The 14,092-nt window shown below is 40.3% G+C and overlaps 1 protein-coding gene across 3 annotated transcripts in view; it reads left to right on the forward strand.

The window, feature by feature from the left end:
* The window catches only part of KCNQ5 (potassium voltage-gated channel subfamily Q member 5), a 553,626-nt gene that overhangs the window by 155,939 nt on the left and 383,595 nt on the right, over positions 1-14,092 (forward strand). The gene's annotated exons all lie outside the window — the stretch shown is intronic.

Below are 14,092 nucleotides of genomic sequence, written 5' to 3' on the forward strand. Positions count from 1 at the left end.
GTAGGATAATCTACTCTGAAGCCTGGGGAAGGAATAACAATCTGAGAGTCAAAGGTTATAGTACGAAAAAAAATCATGAAAGTGGATGCCATTTCTCAAGGATAAGAACAGTGGGAAGGAGAGCAGGCCAAAGATGCAAGGTTACCAACATTTGGAATAGAAGTGAGGTCTTCAATAAAAAGTTCAACAAAATAGTCAAAATTCTATTAGAAAACCTAAAGACTGCCGTATCCCAAAAGCACAGAAGTTGGATAGTTTTTAGGAGTGATCAGTGGTATTGAATATAGAAGAGCCACTAAAAACCATACCTAAAAAATCTGTTAAATTTGGTGACTTCAGTAAGCGTTCTTTGAGTGGAGTGATTGCTCTTAATTGCAGTTAGGTGGGTTAATGAGTATGTGGGTGATGAAAAAGTGGAGACTGCTTTTCTAGACTATTCTTTGGAGGCTTGGGTGAAAGTGAAAGAAGAAAGGCAAGAAAACATCTAGAGGCAGAGCTGGTGGAGACTCTTCTGTTGGTTTAGTTAGGATGAGATGTTTATTGTATTTGTCGGCTACAGGTGTACCCACTAAGAAGGCATGTGTTGTTGAGAGAGGGTGTAATGAAGCAGGGTCTTGGAGACAGCAGAGGAGACTGGAGTAAAAGACATACAGTGGAAGGAGCTGCCATCCAACAGTTGAAGGAGGATTTCCTTCTCTGGAATGAAGGAAGCCTGCATAAATTAACATATAGTCAAGTACTCAAGTCTGTAGGAGTGTGTGTGTGTGTGTGTGTGTGTGTGTGTGTCCATCTGTCCATCTGTCCGTCTGTCTCAGAGAGGGTCATGGGGCAGTAGGCAGATGAAGATCATTCTTGAAGACTCTGTTACTTATTTATTCATATTTATATTTTCTAGTAGGAGGTAGAGTCATCTGCTGAGAATGAAGAAGTTTAGTCTTAGGAGAGCAGTGAGGGTTTGGATGAATTTTAAGGCGTGTAGGCAAGGGAATTACTAAGGATAAAAATATAAAGATTAAACTGAGGCTAAGAGTGGGAGACTTAATGTTTGACAGCAACAATCTGCAAGCTTGTATGATTTTTTCAGTTATGTTCAACTAACAATTTTTAAAAGGCATTTATTAAATATCTCTTAATATATTCTAGGCATTATGCATTGCTAGCATTACCTCAACCCCAGTAAGTGAGTATGTTTACTACCCCAATTTACAAGTTAAGTAACATCCCCAAGATTGCATAGCTCGCAAAAAGGCAGAGAACAAACCTGTCCAACTCCAAACCACATGTTGTTGGCCAACATGCTGTATTTTCTCCCAAGGAGTCAGAGCTTTAAGAATTGATTCAGCATTTTGCCTAGCTTCAGGGAACTCCTATTCCACAAAAGAAGATATGACAATAAATAATCATACGTAAATATGAAGGTTTGATATGCTCAGACAGCAGAGAAGAGGAGCCCCTTGCTGTGAGCCTTAAGGAAGCCTTCTCAGGAAGCTGACAGCTGAGCACTGAGCTGATCTGTGTCAGTATTCACCAGGTGAGCAAGGAATCGGGGATTCCAGACACAGGGACTGTGTGTGCAAAAGCAAGGAATCATGAGACGCCCTCTTGGGTGAGGGGTGGGAGAGATGGGTGAGATACAATCAAATATTAAGGGCATCATACCTACTGAGAGTTTACTTTGGTAATCAGCTGGCTGACGTGGAAGATTTTAAAGAAGAGAATGACGTCAGATTTTGTTTATTATTGAAATATAATCGGCATACAATGTTACATTAATTTCAGGTATATAATTGATTGGATAATTCTGTGTGTTATTCAGTGCTCGTACAGTAAGTGTAGTCACCATCTGTCATCATACAGTGCTATTACAATAGTATTGGCTATATTCCCTATGCTGCAGTTCTCTCTGTGACTTATTTTATAACTGAAAGTTTGTATCTCTTAATCCCCTTCACCTATTTGGCCCATCACCCCACCCCCTACTCTCTAGCAACCACCAGTTTGTTCTCTGTTTTTAACAGTCTGTTTGGTTTTTTACTTGTTTATTTTGTCTTTTTTTTTAATATTCCACAGGTGTTTGAGTGAAATCGTATGGTATTTATCTTTCTCTGTCTGACTTAGTTCACTTATTAGCAGTATACCCTGTAGGTCCATCCATGTTGTTGCTGATGACAAGATTTTATTCTTTTTTTGACTTAGTAATACCCCATACGTGTGTGCACGCACGCGTGTGTGTGTATGTGTGTATACCACATCTTCTTTATCCATTCATCTAGCAGTTGACACTTGGACTGCTTCCCTATCTTGGTGATTGTAAATAATGCAATAATAAACATAAGGAGACATATGTCTTTTCAAGTTAGTGCTTTTATTTTTGGAGGATAAATACCCAGTGGAATTACTGGATCATATGGGATTTCTATTTTTATTTTTTTGAGGAGCCTCTATACTCTTCCGCAGTGGCTGCTCCAACTTACATTCCCACCAACAGTGCACAGGGGTTCCCTTTTCTCTGTATTCTCACCAGCGCTTATTATTATGAGGTGGTATCTCATTGTGGTCTTGATTTAATGGTGAGTGATGTTGAGCATCTTTTTGTATGTCTGTTGGCCATCTGTATGTGTTCTTTGGGAAAATGTCTATTTAGGTCCTCTGCAGATTTTTGAATAGAATTGTATGCTTTTTGATGTTGAGTTGTTAAAGTTCTTTATATACTTTGGGTATTAACCCCTTATAGGGTGTATCATTTGCAAATATCTAGAAGAGAATAATATCAGATTTTAGTTTTATTAATATGACCCTGCCCATGACAGGCAGGATGGATTACACAAAAGGAAGACTAATAATTATGAAAACTATACACTGTTATGTATTCTGGGTCAAACACTATATAAGTGATTTACACAGATTGAGTGATTTAATCATCATAGAAAGCCTGTGAGGAAAGTGTAGTCATTCCCATTTCACAGGTGAGGAAACCAAGGCACTGATGGACTAAATTCCTCACCCAGGATCTCAAAGCTAAGAAGTGGCAGAGGCAGAATTTGAACCGAGGAGACTGGCTAAGGCAAGGATCTTGGTTGGGAGTTAATTGTGATGGCCATGGGTAAAAGATGCTGAGGATCAGGCCCAAGGTAACAGCAGTAGAGGTAGAGAAAAAAGAACCAGCCAGTTTCCTAGATCTGAGACCAATGTTCCGGTCATTGTTTTCTTATTTTTCTAGTTTTTCTGTTTGTATCTAAACCTAGATCTGATGACACCTATAGTGGTTTTGGTGTCCCCCTGCCAAAAAAATCACATCTGTCCAGAACCTTAGAATGTGATCTTATTAGGAAATAGGGCCTCTGCAAATAGAACTAGTTTTTAACATGGGGTTATACTAGATTAGATTGGGCTCGAGATCCAATGACTGGTGTCCTTGTAAGAAAAGGAGAGAATACACAGAGAAGGATGTGAAGACAGAGACAGATAAGAATGCTGCAGCAATAAACCACGGAAAGCCATGGATTGCCAGGACCTTCCAGAAGCTAGGAAGAAACAAGGAAGAATCCTTTCCTAGAACCTTCCGTGTGAGCGTAGCCCTTCTGGTGCGTTGATTTCAGATTTCTGAACTCCAGGCCGTGAAACACTACATTGCTATTGTTTTAAGCCCAACAGTTAGTGCAAATTTATTACAGAAGCCCCACGAAACTAATAAAATACCATTCTTTACTCAAGTTAAATTTCCACGTAGGGTTATATTCCCATATATTTATAATTGCATATGAGTAAGTGTATGGTTTTTGAAGGAAAAATCATTCACAGTTGATGATCTCATGAGGCTGCCATCTTTATTTCATTTCATTGTCATTTGCCCAATAGACTAACCTCATTTGGATTCCCTGAGTTTAGTCTTGCTTTCACCTTCGTATTATTATCCACACTTTAAATATATTGAGTTGCAAAAACAGAATTCTCTTTGTACCCTCGCCTGGAAGTACCTTGAAGGTAAGACTTACTTTATAACCAAAACACCAACCTCTCTGTTTGAAGAAGGTTATAAAAGTGCACAAGCCTGCTTTAGGCTTGGCTTTTGCACTGACCCAGGAGTTGACAGAGTCTGCTCTCATTTAAGACTGGAAATATCGGGAGCTGTTTGCAAAGCGTGTGATAAGCAACATACGCAGTTAAACACAAAGGGAGTCTTTTCACATCTTATTGGAGACTCTGAGTTTCCACAAGATAGAATTGACATATAACTCCTTTCTAACAAAGCAATTAAAAACATTTTAATTTCTGCCAACACCATGCATTGGCTTAACTTTAACCCTATATCATTTATCCTTTTCTCTGCAAACCATTTTCTTACTTATATTTGTTACCTATTTTACAAATGATGTTTACCATTTATATTTTCAGGAAAAAAAACCTGGATACAAACGTATTTGAGGGAACCTGGGTGGCTCAGTGGGTTAAAGCCTCTGCCTTCGGCTCAGGTCATGATCCCAGTGTCCTGGGATTGAGCCCCATATCAGGCTCTCTACTCGGCAGGGAGCCTGCTTCCTCCTTTCTCTCTCTCTGCCTGCCTCTCTGCCTACTTATGATCTCTGTCTGTCAAATAAGTAAATAAAATCTTTTAAAAAAATGTATTTGAAGTTTTCTGGGGCTGCCTACTCAGACTCATCAGACACACACACACACACACACACACACACACCCTACATACACACACTTTCTCTCTCTCTCTCCCACAAGAGCTTGAGGTGCAACCTGATGGAAAAAGGCAGACTTGGTGACTAGAGCAGTTCTGCTCAGAGCATTTTCTCCACACTTGCTACCTTGATCTCAGACAAAGCAAATCATTTCATACTTTCCAGTGAGCAAGAGTATTTTAGTAGTTAGGGCACAAGTAAATGTCTATCCTATTTTCCAGAGACAAACACACTATAACAAAAAAGCTACCACTTTCTATTTAAAATTCACTCCTGCAGGGTTTTGTGGTTGTTGTTTTGATGAATTAATAATATTAGGAGACAGGATGCAGGTTTTAGGGTCAGCGAGGAAGAGATTCTTGACATTTATCTGTTCTACAGAGATCTCCAATTTCTTTTTTTTTCTTTTTCTTTTTCTTTTTTTTTTTTTTTTTTGAGCGAGAGAGAGGAAAAACAAACAAGTGGGGAGGAGGGTCAGAAAGAGAGGGAGAAGCAGACTCTCCGCCAAGCAGGGAGTCCAATGTGGGGTTCGATCCCAAGACCCTGGAATCATGACCTGAGCCAAAGGCAGACGTTTAACTGACTGAGCCACCCAGGGGCCTCAGAGATCTTCAATTTCTTTAATCATAATTAATTTGAGTTTTCTTATTTATTAATTTACCAGTTGATCTATTTTCTGTCTGTCCAGACTAGCAGACGCCTGCCTTACTGCATTCCCTGCAGAGGCTAGAACTGCACCTGTTGCTAATCAAATGTTTATTCAATGAATGAAGTAATACAAGCAGAGTAGGTAGCCCAGGATCCATAGTGGAGTGAGGATTGAGGGAAAGAAGCCATCACAGAAGGGACAGGTCATTGAAGACACAGGTTCTTTAGCAGAACAAAAGCATGGACTCTAGTTGGAAACTGAGGTAAAATCTTGGGTAATGTTGGAAAAGGTTTGGCTTCACAATCTGCAGAGATAAAGGAAGGAAGCATCCCAAGGATGAGCACACAGTCGCTATGGGGCAGGGACAAAGTGCAATTAATTCCTAAAGTTATGTGCTTTGGAGGTGTAGAGATAGGTTATGGGGGATCTGTAAGCTGAGTTTTTCAAGCTTGCCTATAAAATGTGACAAGTAACTCAGACACTCTAAAAAGGAAATGGATGTATTCCCAAGTATCATTTCCAAGGCTTTACAACAAAAAAATGCATTTTGAAATCCTGTGTTTATGTGTATACTCCATGGGTAATGGTATTATAACAGTGGTATGCCATGAAATAACATGCTGGAAGAACAATTTAGACTTTGAAATGAAATGACTAAGTTAAAATATGCAAAATACACTCCAGCAAGTATTCCGGTAAAGTTACCTAGCTTAGGATGTGCTTTTGTCTCCTCTCTCTACATCTGATCTCACGTGGCTTTATATAGGAAACAAGAGAGGCTGATGTCACCCAAAATATCCTAGGTATGTATTGCCAGATGGAGAAATATAGGAAGAAAGAAGGAGCTATCACTGTGTTGAAAGAAAAGGGAACTGTAACTGTATCAACATTACCCAGTGTCACCTAGTTACATTGAAAAGTTCTGAATAAACAGCTCAAGGGGAAAAAGACATTTTCCTTTTCTGAGTTAATATGTCTCTGTGCTGTTATCTGGGCGTCTTTTCAATTTTCCTTTGTTGACTTGGCTGTTTTTGGATCGGAGGCTTCTTTTTCTTATCTGCGGGGAGGAATGCTTTTCTAACGAGGGCCTGGTGACTTTGTTGGGATGGCAAGGCTTATGTGGGTTTACCACTGAACATGAAAACCTGTGCCCCCCGTAAAGAACTGAAATATGTCCTTTTGTGGCCGAGAGCTCACTGAATGGGGAAGTGAGATGAACACGCCAACACGGGGAGCTGCCGCCGCCACCTCTCTCGCCTCTGTACCTTTGGTGGCAATTTCACCCTCCCTCTGATCCCAGGCCTGTGTGGCCAAGGCTCTGGGTACACATTCGGCAATGTGCTCTGGTGGGTTCCTCTTTGCTTGGGGAGAACATGACCAAGATGTCAGGCGGAGGGCCAAGGCCAAGGGCATGGGGCTGCATTGACTACTGACTGTAGTTCTAAACCACCAGTTCTGTTCAGGTGCTGTGCTTCTCCTTTATGTCACCTTCCCTGGGAATTCCAAATCTCAGGAGGCAAGACCTGGTAGGGAGGAGAGAAGGGAGAGAGCAAGGGGTGAGACAACTAGAAGGTGAGTGTAGGAGAGGCACAGTCACTGAGAGATTTCCAGGAAGGGAGGAAAAAAAAAAAAAGACTTTATGATACTGTTTTGCATCATATTTACCGCATTGGTTAAGAGTATGTTCACTACAGGTTATAGAAAACAAATTAATAGTTTAGGATTTATTTTTCTCACACAACAAGGAATCTGAAGGGAATCAAGCCTCGGCAATGGCAGTAAGGACTGGGGCTCTGTCTGTCCTTCCCTCCTTGGTTTGTCCTTGCTCTGTTTGTCCCTGTCATGGTCTCAAGACAGCTGCTCCACCTCCAGCCTCACACCTGCATTCCCGTCAAGAGGCAAAGGGGCCCAGAAGCTCCTGGCAAGGTTTAGCCTTTTTATTAGAAAAGGTCCTTTTTCCCAGAGATTTCTGCCCATGTCTCTTTTTCCAGAAATGAGTCCCATGGGAACCCTTGCCTGTAAGAGAGACTCAGAGCTTGGGGATTTACTGTTCCAGCTGCTGTGGGGAAGCACCACAGTGAGAGAGAAAGGGATGGCTATGGATTTTGAATGAACCACACTAGATCAAGGCCAAATTATCAAATAATCAAAGGAAAAGAGAGTGTGTGTGTGTGCGTGCACGCGTCAATATCGATATCGGTATCGATATATATCTCGAAGTGCTGAAATATGCAAAACCAAGCAAGAGTTACGATGCCCAAAGGTCAGGCAGGTAGAGCCACGCAACAACCAGTGAAGATGACAAAGGTCATTGACCAATACTAAAGTGCCGTAGACTTGTGCTGCTTTATCTATCTTATAAAATTTTTCTGTTCTCCTCTTTGTTCTCTGTTGAAGAAGAAAAATAGGACAGCAGTATTGTACAACTTATGTAGGCAGTTTTCTCTCCCAGGGATTTGGAGGGACACGTGCCCCCTTGGAGTCTCCCTGCATGGGTGCTCCTTTGCTCTGGGTCAAAGATCACAGCAGCAAAGGCTTGAGATGCCAGAGAGCTGAGATAGTGACTCGGACACTCGGACTCAGACTGTCTGAGACAGACAGAAAATGACAGGCTAGGGAGTTAGTAAAGAAGCAGGAGCAGGGCAGAATTTTTATATTTTTTCCTCATCCCTCTTCCTCTTTGGCTCCTGATTAATGTAACCTTCAAGTCCAAACTTAACCCACCCCTTCCCTGGAGTCGGCTTGCGTCTCCTGCCCTCTCCAGTGGTCTGGCAGAGTCTCTCCTCCTATGTGCACACAAGACAGCTGCTCTGTGCCTTTATGAGAGTAACGGTCTTTCCCTCAGCGAAAGACTACTTAGAGCCCCCCACGTTACACGCTCTGCCCAAAACTCTGGGTTTAAAGCTATTCAGCCCCTGCCATGCGGAGTAGCACTGCCCACTGGAAATACAATGCAAGCCGCACAGGTAATTTTAAGTTTTCTGCTATCCACAAAAAATAGGGATAAAAAGAAACAGGTGATATTAATTTTAATAATACAGTTTATTTAAACTAACATACCCAAATATGGTTTAAATAATATTTGTTAAATACTAGAGTATCGATATTATATCAAAATAGTACTCAAATCACATTATTTGATATGATCGTATTATTATATATAAAAATTATGAGTGAGATATTTTACTTTTTATTTTAATTCTTCAAAATCCAGTGTGTATTTGATACTTATAGCATATCTCAAATCAGATGAGCCACATGTGGCAAGTGTGGCTTAGAGAGCTTAGAGACCTTAAATAATGGTTTGTTATGAAACATGTTAATTAGGCCTAATAAATGTCTAATATACACAGGGTTCATTGCATGTAGTAATAAGGAAAGCAGTCTCATGTGAAGAAAGCCAGCTGTTCTTTTTGTCGGTGCCCCAAAAGTGGGCATTTATATTAACGACTTCACCATTGCCCAGCGTCTAGATCTCAACCTCATAGATATAGAAAGACTTGATTTATTTGAAGTCCTGAAGTTGATTTTACTTCAGAATCCTGGCTCCTCTAAGTGACAAGATTCTGGGATTAGGGTGTAAAAATGAGAATCCAAGTCCATTTGCAATGAAACACGTCAGGAGTTACGTGCATTTGTGGCATCTCCATGCGCCAGGATTTGGCACCTCTGGCAGGTGCCAAATCCAGCCCCCCACCGGTTTTTGTATAACCGGTAGCTAAGAATTGTTTTTATACATTTAAAGTTGGTAGGTCATCCAAAGAAGAATAAAATTTTGTGATACATGAAAACTGCATGAAATCAACTATCCATATCCATAAATGTCTTATTGGAACACAACCACACGTCCACTTAAGTATTATCTGTGACTGCTTTCATGCTATAATAGCAGAGCTTTGTAGTTGCAACAGAAACCGTATGGCCCTCGAAGCTTAAAATTTTTATTGTCTGACTTACTACAGTAAACGTTTGCCACCTTCTGCCGTAGACCAGCAGCTCTCACCCTGTGTTGTGTATGTGAACTGCTTGAGGAGCTTTAACAAAGTACAAATATCCAGCACCCACCCCCAAGTAACTGATTTAAGTAGCCTCCAGTGAGGACCAAGCAATGGTATTAAAAAAAATTATTATATTACTATAACCAGGCTGTATAGGAAGCCGCAATAACCAGGAGGTTGTGTGGAGAACGTGGACTCAAGTCAGGAAAGAGCTTGAGGATCCATCTTCAGTCAATCCAGACCTGTCAGCATACAGACCACTTGAGTCAGCGTGCCGAGGCACATTCTTTCACTTAGTGCTCATCCAGACTCGCCCATGTTCACTTCTGAGACCATGACATTCCTCCATTTCCAAACTTAACCAGCTCCTGCTGATTGACACATTCTTCCTGCCCATTCACCAGTTAATCCGGCCTGATCAGCCTGGGGCCATTCTGTCTCTCTAACATGATTTTGTCTGTCTGTTCCCATTCACTATGTGCGTGCTGCTTTTCTAGCTTTCCAAGGACCCATCTTTTTTTTTTCCCCCTCCTCCAGATTATTTCTTGGTTGCCTCAATGCCTGTGCCTTTGGCAACTTACATTCCAGTTGTTGCTTTTCTCAGGTATTTTTGAATCTCCAGCCTGATATGTCACTCAAATATTTAGTGGATGGGTTCACTGGTAGTCGTGGGAATGAAGGAATGAAGGAATGAAAAGTTAGAATGGAAGGACAGTTAGAAAAAATACACATGAATTTTGCAAGCTGTGATTTCTGGGCATAAATGTGAGTTTAAAATCTAAAGTGTCCACATTCAAATCCTGGTTCTGCCACTTCCCCTGGAGAGCCCCACGGGAAGGTCACTTCACATGTCTGAGACCAAGACTTTGGATACTGTAAGACCGGGGTGGGGGGGGGGGGTGGCGGGGGGAGTAACACCTACTTCACAGAGTTGTGTGAGGATGACTTACCAAATATGGTAGTTCTTAGTGTAATCCCGGAAGCATAATAGCTTCTTTTTTTTTTTTTTTAAGATTTTATTTATTTATTTGACAGACAGAAATCACAGGTAGGCAGAGAGGCAGGCAGAGAGTGAGCGGGGATGGGGGGGGGAGCAGGCTCCCTGCTGAGCAGAGAGCCCGATGGGGGGCTCAGTCCCAGGATCAGGAGATCATGACCTGAGCCGAAGGCAGAGGCTTTAACCCACTGAGCCACCCAGGTGCCCCGCATAATAGCTTCCTAATAAAAAGTTTCCCCATCCTTCCTCCACATGGCTAAGGCATCCTTTTGCATGAAAAGGTCCTGAGTAGTTTTTAGTCTTATTTATTAAATTATGGAACTTTTAACACCAATAAAAATTCTTTTATTTGAACATATATTTTATGATATAAATTTTCAAATAATTCTAGATAACAAAACTTTATAATTGACCTTATAGTTCCATACTGTGGCTCTAATTTTAGATTTTTCCCATGATATAAGCATCACATAAACCTATTTGCTTTGTAGGCCCTGTGTCTTCTTATAGAACATTAAATTTTACTTTTTTGTCAGAAGCTTCTTAAGTTTTGAGATGGGAAATGACCTCATGTGAACTCGTAGTTTATATACTTAGGGAAAACATGATCTGTCCTTTAAAATGTTGTCCTTTCCTATTTGTTGGTTCCAAAATAGTCATAAAATAATGAAGAATCAAAAGTTCTTGATCCTGGGTTCATGCAGTAATCACTAAGGAAATTTTTTAAAAATTCCAATGCTTAGATCCACTCCAGACCAGAATCTCTAACATGGAGCCCGGGCATCATCTGTTTTCAGTCTGCAAGATAATAATGATGTATAGTAAAGACTGGAAGCCACCAATCTGTTTAACGTATGAAGGGAAATGAAGCCTGGAGGCTAAATGATGGACCCCTGCACCCTCAGCTGAGCTAGAACTGAAACCCAGTTTTTTCACCTCCAGACCAATGTGCCAATCTACTCCTATGTGTAGAATTTTAGGATGCACAATTTTCTTGATGCATACAAAAACCTCACTGTAGAGACTATTGCTTAATTTAAATGGGATATAAAGACAGTATCAGAAGAAATAAAGAAATAATTCATTCTTTAAACTTCAATTAAGCACATCTTTATGTTAGATATGGTGGCTTTCATCATTAGAACTGTTTTGTGGGGTAAATATTACTGTTCCCACTTTTAAAATGAGGATATTGAGGGGTGCTGCATGGCTCAGTTGGTTGTGTCTGACTCTTGGTTTCCACTAAGGTCATAATTTCAGGGTCATGGGATTGAGCCCCGTGTCAGACTTGGCACTCAGTGGGGAGTCTGCTTGAGATTCTTTCTCTCCCCCTTTGCCCCTTCCCCCACTTTCTAAAAATAAATAAATACATCTTTAGAAATAAAATAAAATGAGGAAATTGATATACAACAAAATTAATAGACTTGCATATGGTCACATGACTAGTGGGTGACAAAGTTGTGAAATAAATCCAGATCATAGGACACAATCCTGACTTTCTTTACCCTCTCTAAAAATAGAACCTTACATTTGTACAATTCTTCAACTTTTGTTTTCTTTTTTCCTGCAGACATTGTTATCTCAATTGATTTGGCCAACAATTTAACTCTGGCAGAATTCTCTATTTAGAAAACCAGAGAAAGATACATGAAAAAGTGAACTTATATGTTTTACAGGTTGTACCCAATAAGTAAAAATCATCTAAGACAGCTCAGTAAGATTTTGCAGGGTATTTCTCATACATTTAGTGTGGTGGATATCATTTGGTTTGATTTTATTTTGGGGGGGCTAGGTGGAAAAGACCCACTGGATAAGAGTGGTGAGCAGCATGTACTTACGTTTCACAAAGAGCCATTTTATAATGAACTTGGATGGGTCCCAGTTCAAAAGAATAGAAGAATAGTATTGAGATGAGGGGATTGTGTTGTGGCCAAATAGACTCAAAACTAGACTCAACTTGTCAAGATAAATGGCTGACATAACTTGTCTCTACAGAACTCGTTAAAATATTGATTTAAATATTAACAATTTCTTAAAGCAGTATCTTTAGTGCTTAAAAATTTATACTCCCAAGTTTTTCTTTACTTTTCCTTAAAGTCTAGATCCTTTACTCTCCATAGATTGAGAGTAACCACAGAAAGGCCTCCCCAAATAGTAAGAGTGCATCTGTATAAATGAAAGGGTCAATCAGGTATCTTTTTCAAGTAAAAACAAACACACTGTGTACATGTGAAAAAAAAGAAAAGAAAAGTAAGTGTTAGTGAAGCCCAGGGAAGTCATTGCCAGTATCTCATAAACTGGAAAGCAGTAAAGGTAGATTTGGTGGCTAATGTAATTTAGCATAATTTGATGTGGGGGTTAAAAGCTATTTGGGAATACTAAAGTAGTTTTGAAAGTTAAGGAAATTAGAAGAATAAAGCACAAAATATTAAACATGTAGATAAAGAACAGAATTTTTAAGTCCAAAGAATTATATTCCATATTTGCTTATTCAACACAGATTTTTTTTTTCCTATGTGCATATCTTCCATGTGCCAGAAATTGTTCTGGGTCTGGAAGTAAGAACAGTAAGCAAGGCAGACAAGGACCTTGCCCTCCAACAGCTTGCCTTCTAGTGGAGAGAGAGCATCAGTATAAACAGTCAACAGATAAGATCATTTAAGCTTTTTAAATGCTCTAAAGGAAATGAAAAGAGTCTGGTCTCGGAAACTGCTGGTGGATGAGAACAGCATCTTCCATAGAGAATCAGGAAAGGCTTGTCTGAAGAGGTGACTTTTGAGGTGAGATCTGAAGGCGAAGAAAGAGCCACCCACAGGACAGGTTAAGGGAAGCACTTGTTAGGCAAAGGGAGTGGTTTATGCAGATGTTCAAGATAGCTGCTTTGCATATGACAGATACAAAGGAGGCCAGAGTACATATTAATGTACGTGTTTATGTCTGTGTCTATGTGTGTGTATGCATGTGTGCCTGCATGCACTTATACACGAATGTGCAGGTATACACACACACACACAAAATGACGACAGAGCTCAACATCAGCTAAACTAGTATCCAGAAATCAGAAAGGAAAAATTCACTTGATTCATATTTTAAGATGTCCTGACTCCCTTCTATTCGCCCCTCCCCCTGCCTTTCCTTCATCTCAAACACACACGTGTATGGGAAAGGATTTAAAATATTGACTTCCAGAAATGTGCACCTTATCTCTAGTTCAGAAAGCACAGCCAGTTTCTCCTGCCTGTGCTTGATTGCTGGGTGGTTTTTCTAAATTCAATTATTAGGAAACCATTAGTTTCCAAATGCTGGTGCACAGCAAAAGAAGGCTCCTATATTTTCATGGAAAGGAAACTACTACAATACACTGTCTAAATTGAGACTCCCAGAGAATAAACTTCTTTGGATACCATGAATATGAAACCTTGTTTTGACCCTCATTTCTTATTCATGGTGGTAAGTCAAGTTGTTGAATACATTTGTGACTCTAGAGAAAGCTAGTGTATTATATTCTAAAAATCTGTAACTATTTGTTTCTTTTGTTCTTTTTTTTTTTTAAGATTTTATTTATTTATTTGACAGAGAGAGATCACAAGTAGGCAGAGAGGCAGGCAGAGAGAGTGAGAGGGAAGCAGGCTCCCTGCCGAGCAGAGAGCCCGATGTGGGACTCGATCCCAGGACCCTGAGATCTCGATCCCAGGACCCTGAGATCATGACCCGAGCCGAAGGCAGCGGCTTAAACCACTGAGCCACCCAGGTGCCCCTC

The sequence above is a fragment of the Meles meles genome, chromosome 5 (genome assembly GCF_922984935.1).
Source record: "Meles meles chromosome 5, mMelMel3.1 paternal haplotype, whole genome shotgun sequence".
Classification (NCBI taxonomy): Eukaryota; Metazoa; Chordata; class Mammalia; order Carnivora; family Mustelidae; genus Meles; species Meles meles.